At 43.2% G+C, this 12,437-nt stretch overlaps 1 long non-coding RNA gene across 1 annotated transcript; it reads right to left on the bottom strand.

Moving 5' to 3' along the window:
• Nucleotides 1–9,233: 9,233 nt before the first annotated feature.
• On the bottom strand, nucleotides 9,234–9,778 carry LOC128348074 (uncharacterized). The gene is made up of 2 exons (XR_008317909.1): nucleotides 9,707–9,778; nucleotides 9,234–9,599 (listed from the first exon to the last, which is right to left on the bottom strand). It is a non-coding gene; the product is annotated as an uncharacterized LOC128348074 (long non-coding RNA).
• Between the last annotated feature and the right edge of the window lie 2,659 nt (nucleotides 9,779–12,437).

Genomic DNA, 12,437 nt, shown 5'->3' with positions numbered 1-12,437 from the left:
GGAGGCGGCGACATGACGCTGACCGGCATTCACTGACAACTTCGTAGACAAAAAAAGCCAAGACTGACTCCCACAGGATGGCCAACTCCCGAGTACTTTACACACTTTCCCCCTCCCGAAGCAGGAAGTGAGAGATGCCCTTAGAAAACAATGGAGAAATCCAGGACTTTAAGCCACACCAATAAAATAAAATAAAAATAAGGCACCACAGAAAGGAGTCTATGCTCTAATTCAGGTCTTCTATTGTGTGAAACACGTGGTGTTGGTGTAAACATTTAAAGCCACAGTACATCTACAGCAGCTGCATGTAAATAAAACAGAAGGCTTCTGCATGCAGTCGAGCGGGATTGGGTAATGGGCTGGCCGGTAGAAGGCTTGAGAGGTAGAAGGCTTGAGGAGGCAAACATAGAACCTTTGTTGCAAACTGGATGCTGTTTCGTATGGGGAATTTTTGGACGGAAATCTAAATCCGATTCAGAGGCCCCACCTCTTATTTGTAATATGAACAATTGGGTCCACAATGGTGAACGCTCCTAGACCACTCTCTCGCATCCAGCCACGCGCACACTGCCTGCAATGTTCGCATAATGAATTGTTTTGGCAATATTTAAAATGGAAGAAAAGTACATTTTTCACATGGAATGAGTCCCAATTTAGGAAAAGCATGAACTCCTGTCTTTTCTGCTTTTGTTTGGGAAAACGGTGCTGTCCAATCACAGACAAGCTAAACTCTTGCGTTTCTTTGATGATCTCCAAGGGCAGCTCTCACTTCCTCCCCAGAAGACTAAGAATGGCGCTCAACGCGTACCCGGAAGTTTGGTAGTAATTCAGTGGCCCGTATTCCTCTACGCTTTTCTTTTCTTTTCTTTATGTACAATTCTCGTTCAGTAAATCCCCTTTTCTCTGAGCTCGACTGCTGGTGGGCAGAATCACCGCTCTTCTCACCCGCTCCCAGAAGATTTCTAATTACTAGACTAACTGGTTTTTGTAGACTCTTCCTTCCTCCACCTGGGCGTAAATTTCTTAAATTCATATGCAACCAGGGCGGGCCCTGCTTAGCTAAGGAGACAAGTCATGCTTGCTACAAAGCTAGCGCTCCCCCCAATGGTCTAACTAGGTAGTAGAAGGCAGCCAGCTTCCTATGTTCCTATCCACTTCATCACACTGGTCGTCATATCCTACATTACAGGGAGCTTTCCCAGACAGTAGGCTTTACCGTGGGTTTTCTGCAAGTTTTTATTTACTGCGAGTTCAAAGTTGTCCTAAAAAAAATCAACACAAAAAGTGGATTTTTTAACCCCAGAATTGGGCTACACGTGCTATGAAAAACCTGAATTGTGTGTGAAGTGCTCCTCCCTGTTTGCTCGCAGGGACTTTGGAGTAAATTTGGCCGATATGTGAACACAAACCTGCATTCTGAAGGACATGCAAAATAAAAGCCAGGTGTGAAAACTTCAGGGTCCTTTTCATGCTACTTTATCAGTCTTAGCCCAACCCCAATCTACCACAAGGCTATAACAACATCAGGCTACAGGGCAGACTGCTACTCTCAGTCTGACAATCCCTCCTGCAATCTGCGATATGAACAGAGGTGCACCTAGATGATTTTGGAGCCTGGATCTAAAGGCCTTTTTCTCCCCCCTCACCCTAACCAAAAGATAAGCACCACCCCCCTACAAACATTCACCTACAAACACACACCGTTACACACACAGTATTTTTTTTTTAATGTGGGTTCTTGAGGGCCCAAACAGCAACTGAACTCACAAGAATGTAAGGACAAAAAAAAGGACATAATGTATATTTATGCAAATATGCATTAGCAGAAATTTTTATTTATTATTTATTTAATAACAATAAGTCTTCCAAAAATGGCTCAGGGCGGTTTACATCAAAAACGGCTCAGGGCAGTTTACATGCTTAACAAATTTCTGTCCCACATATTTCTTTCCGCACTCCCCGCTCATGCTCTAAAGGATAAATATTTAAGCAACTGAATTTGCAAGAATGTAAAGATGTAAAATAAGGTAGTTTTGGACCCTGGACATAATGGGCTAACAGGACCCACCCACCCCCTTTGCAACATAAGCATCCTCTCCATATGTATACACGCACACACACACACACACCAGCTTGTGGGCTTACACGTGCAAGGTCTGGCTAATATCTTCCTTGAAGCTCCACGTGGATATGCACATTTAGACATTATGAAAACACTTGTAGAAAAAACAAAGTGTAGCAAGCAAGGTCTCAGAAGACATTTGTTTCCTGCTTTTCCACCAGAGACATATCTTTAGTTGGGATGTAGATTTAGTGGATTCAATTCCAAATCTGTTCAACATCGAACCGGTTCGGTTCAATGGCTTGATATCGGACCAACCCCACCCACCCCAGTTTGATTCGATATCAAACCAAACTCCCAGGCCTGTTCGGGGGGTTCTACATTTTAAAGACAAGAAAAGAAAAATAATTCATCACCACCACTCCAGGGGGCTTCTCCAAGGCCATGGGGGATCTCCAAAGGTTCCCCCCAGGGGTGTAGCTAGGGGAGACAGGGCCCGTGTTCATCCCTCTCTCTGGCAGCCCCCCAAAGTGAGGGATATAATGAAGAAAATAGGGAGGGATGGAGCTGAAGGGCCCTCAGGACCTGGGGGCCCATGTTCTTTGAACCCTTTCGCTCAGTCATAGCTATGCCTTCCCCCCACTGGCCTCTGTTACTATCTAAATCACAGAGTTTGAGCAGTCTTCAGCCTGTTTCAGCCTTGCCCTCCATGGTGGCAGCTATTTTGGAGGCTGCTGTGCATGCCCAATGGGCCTCTGTGTGGCTTGACTTGGACCCCCCCCCCCAGCCTCCGAGAAGCATCCCAGAGCAGCAGCAGTGAGTTATTTTTCTTTTAAACCTTTTTTTAAAAATCATGAAACCCCCAAAACCAAAGCGGGGGTGGTGGTTCGGGGTGCACAAAACCAAACATGCCCAGTGCAGTTTGAGTCCAGTCCAGACTCGAATCAAACTGGCAACCCAGTGTTGTGCACACCTTTAGGACACCTTACAAGAGATCATTAAATAAGCAGAAAATAAAACTCAATGATGTATGTAGCCATGCTAGGTGGGGATAATCAAGAACTTTATATTTCCTCTGTCTTTATCCCCTTGTTATGCTGTTATCCAAACTTCATATGGCCTTGACAGAAGTTTTATTAAGCAAGCAGGGCAGGTATAGGGGAGGCTAAGGGAATCCAAGCAACCCTCCAGGCTTACTTTTTCTTATCAGTTTCATTTTCTTCCTTGTGGTGTTTCCCAACCGCTTCCACTTCCTGGGTCCACCGCTTGGCCTCTGGCATGGCACAGCAGAGCATGGGACAGCACAGCACAGTGCGGGTAGGACAGCCAGTAGCAGCCCACCACTCCTCTGCACCCAGGAGGGAATTAAGTGGGGCCCAAGGCCTGAGGGGGACTGGACTTCCACCCGCAAGTCCAAAGGGAAGGGTGTACCTGCCAGAGGCGTATCTAGGGTAAATAGCACCTAGGGCAAGCACTGAAATTGCACCCCCGTCCAAACATCTGACACCCATCTTTCAGATAACTTTATCCTAATATCAGCTCAAAAATACAAGTCAATCTTGTTAATCTTTTAATATTTCAAAAACTATTTAGCAGTGGACATAGCCAGACCAAAAAATGATGGAAAACTACAAATTTCAGTATGCTGGGGCTCATGAAATACCTAAATACTACGTGGAGGTGTATTTGGAAAACTAAACAGAAGTGCCTGTCTAATTCTCTACTATGCATTGTAGCATCACTATTACTTAAGTTTTAAAAATAAATGGAGAATTTGACTTTTCCCAGATACTCTGAAAATGATTAAAGGATATGCAGAGTCAACTATGTCACTGCTTGGAATATATTCTAGTATTTCAGAAAGACAGTTAAAATGAGAGAAAGAGAGCAAGAAACTCCCAGTGAGCCTTAATATTAAGGATTTCACACTGATTCAAAGACAAACTCACCATTAATAGCCATATTATTAAGACATCACATTTAACTCACTTATCACAAGAAGCAAAGTAAGAGCAAATGAATACAATCCTAGCTCATAAGTTTCAGCTCAGTATTCACAAGCCCTGATTCTCTGTACATAGTGCCAAACTGAATATGTGTACAGTGACATATTATATTATTATTATTTACCTGTAGCCCCTTCGGTGGGCTTCCTAAAGGCCGTGGGGGGTGTCTGCAAAGGTTCCCCCTCCCCCCGCTGGCCTCTTAATTCACCGCTGCAGTCCATCCTGGGCTGAGGGCCTCTCAGGCACCATTTGAGCATGTGCGGTGGCCATTTTTAAAAATAATTTTAAAAAAAAAAATGTCTGCCGGAAACAAAATGGCCACCACGCATGCTCAAATGGCCTCTGTGAGGCCTGGCATGGCCTAGGGCCTCACAGAGGCCATTTGAGCATGCACAGTGGCCAATTTGTTTTTGGTGGCTATTTTTTTAAAAAATTCATTTTTAAAAATGGTGCCCCCCCCCTTCAAGTGGCACCCGGGGCACGTGCCCTACCTTCTCCACCCTAGATACGCCCCTGGTCCCTGCCCAAACTGCTACTCCTGAGGGCTAGCAGACCCAGAAAGAGTTGGATGGAGTGCAGTGGGCTTTGGGGAGAGGGGGAAATCTACCAAAATGGGACAGAGACATGTTCTGTGAGCAATTTCAATGGATTTTCAGCCCCCTGAACTCCATCCCATCCCTTTCTGGAGAACTCAGCACACTTGTCTCCTGCAACTCTAAGGGGAGGCTTTTTGGGCGTGCAGGGGGGCACTGTGAGGAGAAGGAAAAATGAAAGTCTCCTTGCATGAGCTTCCTTCTACACAAGGTTTGGGCACTGCCTTTTTTGTTTTTGCTGCTAAGAACTGCTAAGGTTTTCCCCCCAGAACCATGAAACCTGATTGTTTACACTTCTGTAATAATTCCTAGCATTCAGGAGAAATGTTAAATATATGTCCACTAGATGGCATGGACTATCTATACTTCTGAGAAATAGGCAGAGGCTCAGTTTTATGAGGGCAATTTAAAGTTATTTCAGGACAAGAGGAAAAGTTTATAGTTTATAGTTTAGGACTGCATGTTTTATAATTATGCTAAGTAACTAGGATCTCTACCTATTGGCTAATAAAATCTGCTAATAAAAACAAAACACAACTATTCCTGAGCTATCCGGAATGCTGGTCTCTTATCTGCCTGGCTTCTCCATCTGGAAGATGATTACAACACCCAGCTGTAAAAGGTTATTTATTGCTATTAAGGTATGATGCTTTGTACCACTTAGATCCCACACATGGAAAATAAACACTAAAGGCCTTTTTTAAAAAAAGTCTATAGTTCCCCCACTTATTAACGTCATTGGCTGACATGAAGAAAATTACTTAAAGAAGTCCCATTGAGGTTGAAAGAACAAGTTTGCCTAACATGCCCTTTTAATTTCATTGGGACTACTCTGAGTAATTTTCCTCATGCTAGCCATTGTACTTTGAGCCATTCTTTCCACCTAGAGTAATTATTTATGTATCTGTTGAGACATCTGTATGCCCACATAAATGGCATTTTGCACAGAATTAGAGGGCAGGTTTCTACTCAAAGGGCCTTACATCAACACTTGACACAACAGAGGGAGGGGAGGGGGCAGAGAAATGGGGTAAGCAGGGTAAGAATATGTCGTTCTAATGACACATACTTGGGTATAGTTACAGAAGGGCAGGCTTTACAACTACAACTGCTTCATCTGAAGCCGCCGTGGTCAATAGTCTGGGATTGTGAGAGCTGTAATCCATGCTGTGCAGCCCTGCTGTAGGGTATGTGGACTAAGGCCTTGTAACAAAGACATCATGAAAGTTTTGTGGGTTTGGGGCAGAGATTTGAAGGAAGGAGAAATAGGATCCCAGAGGAGTTCCGAGAAAGGCAGTTCCAGGCATAAGAGGCAACAAGGGAGAAAGGGCAGGCTCACTGGAGAGAATTAGAGACCTTTGTGTGGCTGAGGATAGTGGAGCTGGATGACAGAAGATCATATACAGAGATGTCATAAGAACAGCCCTGCTGGATCAGGCCTAAGGCTCATCTAGTCCAGCATCCTGTTTCACACAGTGGCCCACCAGATGCCGCTGGTGCATTCAAGTCTTCAGAGCTTGAATGGCCATCTATTGATAGATGCCATCTATAGCATCTATTGATGCTATAGCAAATTCCTGCAGTGAGCAGGGGGTTGGACGAGAAGACCTTGTGGACTCTTCCAACTCTAATACTGTATTATTTTGTGCCTTGGAGTATAAGAATGGAGCAATATAGAATTGTTGCTTTCTTTCTTTTTCTTTTTATGGACAAGATGCATCAGTTGAATTTCAGCTAATTAAAACATTTTAAAATCAGCATGCTGAGTCATAAATTCAAAAGGTATGACCTTTTCATTATGAAGTAGTGATGAGAGAAGCTGCATCTACTGAACTTCTGCCTGCCAAGGCACAGAGTTTATAACTATGTGAATTTCATCTAGTTCCTGCATCTGATGAAATAAGCATTAACATTTAAAAACAAGCAAACAAAAACCCAGAAACCCTGCAATCATTAACCAGTCAACCACAACTTTATATAATGACCAACTTCCTATAGAGCACAGTAGTGCTTATTGTCCTGCTAATACTCAGTTAGAGTCCCCTGCTAACAGAGCAAAGAGGCACCTTTTTAGTTGTGATTCTCTTTATTGGGCAGGAGGAGAGCAAGTGGCCCTATCCATCCCCAGCACAGCATTCCTCTAGTGGCTGCTGTTGGTGTCTTATGTTTCTTTTTAGATTGTGAGCCCTTTGGGAACAGGGAGCCATTTTATTTATTTACTTTATTTGTTTTTATGTAAACCACTTTGGGAAACTTTTGCTAAAAAGCAGTATATAAATATTTGTCATATTCCTATTGTGGGTATTCATAATGTCCAAAAGCATATAGAGACCAGTGCATACAACCAGAGGCATCAAGATGGGCAGACTTTTTCCTGGGACCACCATGCTCTGAAATGGTTATGAGAATATGTCCATACCCTCAGACTGCACATTTATTATGCCTTGATGGAAAACTGCATCATGAATGACTAATTCAATTAATTGTGCATTCTTCCTTATTGATAAATTAACTGGAAATGCTTTATTCTCTTCTCTAGCATATATGCTGATTAAAATGCTCTACTGAATATATCATTGAAAAGTTTGAGGCATGTAAATTGGAATTTAAAATATTGCTTACACATACTGGAAATGTAGCCACATATATAATCCCTTCACTGCAAGGCTTTCAAATTATTTATATAATATTTAAATAAGATTTAATATATAGACACATGGTGGAACAGTGAGAACCAGTGATACACTGTTATTCCTGGGTATAAACTTTATAGAAAAGACATAGAGGGGCAAATTGTAGGTTTAGTAGCACTGTATGTTAAAGAAGGGATAGAATCTCACAAGCTAGAAAACCTAGGAAGACTGGAGTTGACCACAGAAATTCTGGGGGTAACAATACAAGGCCTTAAAGGAAATGTGTTACTAGGGACGTGCTATCGTCTCTTGACCAAAACGCTGACAGTGACTGGGAGTTGCAGGAAAAAATCAGGGAGGCATCAAGGAGAGACAGAGCTGTAATAATGGGTGACTTCAATTACCCACACAGACTGTGTGGGGTAAACAAGCCTTCCCTTGATTCCACCAACCTTAATACCTATCGGCCTGTTTCAAACCTTCCTTTTTTAAGCAAGGTGACAGAGCATGTGGTGTCTGTGCAGCTGCAAAGGGGCTTGGATGATATGGATTATCTAGACCCTTTTCAATCTAGCTTTTGTACTGGGTTTGGGACTGAAACTGCCTTGGTTGCCCTGCTGGATGACCTACACTGGGAACTAGACAGTGGGAATGCATTCCTGTTGGTTCTGCAGGATCTCTCAGTGGTGTTCAAATACCATCAACCATGATATCCTTCTGGACAGCCTCTCACGTATAGTGATCGGGGTGGTGCACTGGGGTGGCTCCAATCCTTTCCTGGGGGGAGGTTCCTGAAGGTGCTGCTGGGGGGTTTCTGCTCCACTCCTTGGCATCTAGCTTAGGGGGTCCCACAAGGCTCAGTATTGTCCCCCATTCTATTTAACATCTCCATCCATGAAACTGCTGGGAGAGGTCATCAGGAGGTTTGGACTGAATGTCATCAATGTGCAGATGACACTCAACTCTACCCTTCCATGACATCAGATCCTAGGGAAGCAGTGAATGTACTGAACCGGGGGCTAGAGGCCGTGATGAGCTGGATGTGGGCTAGCAAACTGAGGTTAAATCCAGACAAGATGGAGGTGCTGCTGGTCAGTAGGAAAGCCAATTGGAATAGGGTGATGTTGGAATATCCCTAGGTGGGGATGGGGAGCTCTGGACAAGCGGAGACTGTCCAGGGGCACACACACACACCTTGAGCTCTTACCGGCATTGTCTGGCCATGCGGGGGAGCGTGGCACTGAGGCAGCCTCCTGGGTCAGCTCTAGCTGGCCCCTGTGGAGAGCGGGAGAGACACCAGCAAGAAATGGTGAAGTCTTTCAAGACTTGAGGGATCTCTCGCAAGATCTCACTCCAAGATCTTGGCCGGTACCGGAATCTTACAAGAGTTACCCCGACTGTCGGGGGCTATATAAAGCAGGACTGGCCAATGATGAGGGGCCAGTCCAGGAGGAGAGCTTATGGCGGCAAGATTCGTGTGATCCCAACTGAGCACGGGGAGCAAAATAGAGAAGGGCTTGTGAGTAGAACAAGCCTGGCAACGGGCGTTTCATTCCCAGCTACAAAATAGGCATCCTAATCCCCCCCTTCTCCACCAGGGGGCAGCCCCCTCTTCCCCCATGAAGAGCATGACAGGTGATTCAACCAGCTCTGGATAGGGTTGTACTCCCCTTGAAAAAGCAAGTGCGCAGCTAGGGGGTGTTGCTGGACCCCAGACTGCTTCTGGATGCTCAGGTGGAGGTGGTAGCCACAGCCTTGACCAGTGTGCAAGCTGTGGCCCTTTCTCAAGAAGTGATAGATAAACATGAACCATGCAGTAGTGGCTGGTAGAATAGATAACACCTCTCAAGCAGGCACAGTTTTGAAAGTTACAAATTTCTTCTCTGTGGGGGAAACCCACCTTAAACTTGTATATAACAAAAATGAAAAGACTGCAAAATTGAATAAATATCCATAATTATTTGAATATATACAATTGCATGACCTCATATAATTTTCATGTGTTAATCACATAGATCTACTTGTGTAAATCACAAGAGTCACAAATCACCTGAATTCTAACATAACTAAAATAACAATTGCAAACATTGCATTGAGATAACCAGTCCTTGAGCTCCAGGTGATAAATAGAAATAAGAGGAGCTTGTTGTTTTGAGATAAAATGCAGGAATGTTGAGAACGAAGGTGTAATATAATTGCTAGTGAGCAGATCTGTGCAGAGTATCTGTATACGACAGAGCTGATGGGCTGGCCTGGGAAATTTTCAAACCCATTTCGATCATTCTTCCTCAGAGCTCCAAAGCTTCTAAACATACAAGATAAATACAAAACAATTCCAAAAATAGTTGCATTACCAGGCTAACATCTTAGTACCATCCACAGCCTCCCCCTTATGTATCCATTATTACCTACCAATTCCTTCCGAAAATATTTTTTGGAGTCAACTTTATCCTCCTACATCTCACCGGAAGGACAAAACATTCAATGACTGATCGGCTCCTAGAGCTCAACAATATAAAGCCCCCTAATTAGGGGCGTGATGACTAGGTAGGAGTTTCACACTTAGTCTCATAAACTGATAATTGCATAAACAAAACAGCTGTAGCCTGTGCAATGGTCAGCAAGATGCATTATTATGCTAGTAACTCTTGTCCAAAGGACCAAGTGCAATAAATCTTTCACATTTTCGGCACACTTAAATTCATGCATTTGTTGACACAATGCTAATAGCTCTTACTTAAAGGGCCGGGTGCAGTAAATCTTTCACATTTTCAACGCACTTAAATTCATGCATTTGTTAACATATTGCCTTAATGTGCTAGTGTCTCTGCTTTAAAGACCAAATATATATAATATTGAACATCTACATTCCCAACAGGGCGTGATAGTCAGCAATACTGCTCCAGTTTTTACTCAAAAAACAGTTATAATAACAATTATGAACATTTATTAACATTCCCAGCCACAATGATGTGCTGTGATTCCCACTTAAAGGGACAAGCACTTGTAAAGACATTTATTAACATTCTCAAAAATTGGCCAACCATGGAGAGCTCAAGGACTGGTTATCTCAATGCAATGTTTGCAATTGTTATTTTAGTTATGTTAGAAATCAGGTGATTTGTGACTCTTGTGATTTACACAAGTAGATCTATGTGATTAACACATGAAAATTATATGAGGTCATGCGATTGTATATATTCAAATAATTATGGATATTTATTCAATTTTGCAGTCTTTTCATTTTTGTTATATACAAGTATAAGGTGGGTTTCCCCCACAGAGAAGAAATTTGTAACTTTCAAAACTGTGCCTGCTTGAGAGGTGTTATCTATTCTACCAGCCACTACTGCACGGTTCATGTTTATCTATCACTAGCTGGTCGTGCAGTCCCGCATTTTTGCCCTTTCTCAAGAAGGCAGATCAGGCTATGGTTACTCATACGTTAGTCATGGCTGAATTACTGCAATGCACTTTATGCTGCACTGTCCTTGAAGAATATTCAGAAACTTCAGGTGGTGCAGAATGCAGCTGCCAGGGTTCTCTCTGGAACTGCTTGCTTAGAGCATATTACACCTATTCTGAAAGAGCTGCACTGGCTGTCTATTTATTTCCAGATCCAATTCATGGTGCTTTAAAGCCTTTATGGTTTGGGTCCTGGAGACCTGAAGGACCACCTACTCCCAAGGGTTTATGCAGGCCTAAGAAGGTTGTTGGAGAGGCCTTTGCTCTATGTGCTGATGTTGAGAGAGGTTAAATTGTTGTGCACATGGGACTGGGCCTTCTCTGTTGTTTTCCCCAGGCTCTGTAATACTCTCCCAGTGGATGTCTGCTTTTTGACATCTGTGGCTGTGTTTTAAAGAAAAAGAACTAAAGATCTTTTAATTTGTTCAACTCCTTAGAGGCTGCTGGGTCTCTCAGCTTTGCTGCATCTATTTGTATTTTTAATGGGCTTGTTTAGTTTTTGGTGTTTTATGGTTATGATTGTTTAACTGATTTTAAATTTTTAAATGTCATTTTTATGATTTACCATATTTTAACTTTTATAAACTGCCTTGAGATGTTTAAAATTGAATAAATAATTGAACAGTTGGTCATGGAACCAACCAGAGAGAAGGTGACCTCGGACTTAATCCTGAGTCGTACCCAGGACCTGGTGCGAGATATCAGTGCTGTGGAACCTTTGGGGAACGGTGACCATAGTGTGATCAAATTCAGCATACAGGTGAGGAGAGAATCACCAAGGAAGTCTAACACAGACACTTAGAACTTCAGAAGAGAAAACTTCTCTAAAATGAGTTTGGTGAAAAGAAATCAGAAAGGGGAAAGCAGGAGAGTCACTTCGCTCCAGAATGCAAGGAGTATATTTAAAACTACAGTAATAGAAGCCCACTTAGAATGTAGGAGGAAAGGTACCACCAAGTCTGGGAAGATGCCAGCATGACTAACAAGTAAAGTCAAGGAAGTTATAAAGGGGGAAAAGACTTCCTTCAGAAATTGGAAGGCCTGCCCAGCTTAAGAGGCATGATGCCTCTAAATACCAGCTGCAGGGGAGCGAGAGCAGGAGAAAAGGCATGCCCTCACCTCTTGCCTGTGGGCTTCTCAGAGGCATCTTGTGGGCCACTGTGTGAAACAGGATGCTGGACTAGATAGGCCTTGGGCCCAATCCATCAGGGCTGTTCTTATGCTTTTCTTCCCAAGGAGAAAAACAAGCAATGACATCCTTGTGTCTTTCCCTGCCATCCGTGTGGAAGTAGCTGAGGTGGGGAGATCAATTTTGAGTGGTCTAATTGCAGAAAGGGAAAGGTTTAAGCAGTCCATTACCCCACTGGTCCTCTGCTTCTGATTTCAGCATCAGAAGTGGCTACTTTTCATGGAAAAGGAGGGGGAAAGAAAGGCATGCCATGTATAATCTGACTCCAACCTCTATTAAAATCAATTGAGATACTTCACAAAGTGCAGGAGATTGGAGAAAAGGGCGATGAAAATTACTCAGTGCTGTGGCCATGATTATTTTTATCCCGTTACAAACCATGGTGTGATTCTAACTGGCACTCAGTGTCATTAATTTAATGTGGGTAGCCCATCACCTATCATGACCAATAGTTTCACTTTCTTGTATGGGGAAATCCAGAAGAACTTA

This window comes from Hemicordylus capensis, chromosome 2 (assembly GCF_027244095.1).
Source record: "Hemicordylus capensis ecotype Gifberg chromosome 2, rHemCap1.1.pri, whole genome shotgun sequence".
Taxonomy (NCBI): Eukaryota; Metazoa; Chordata; class Lepidosauria; order Squamata; family Cordylidae; genus Hemicordylus; species Hemicordylus capensis.
Note: the sequence above shows the minus strand (reverse complement) of the source record. Positions and strands in the feature narration are given on the sequence as shown.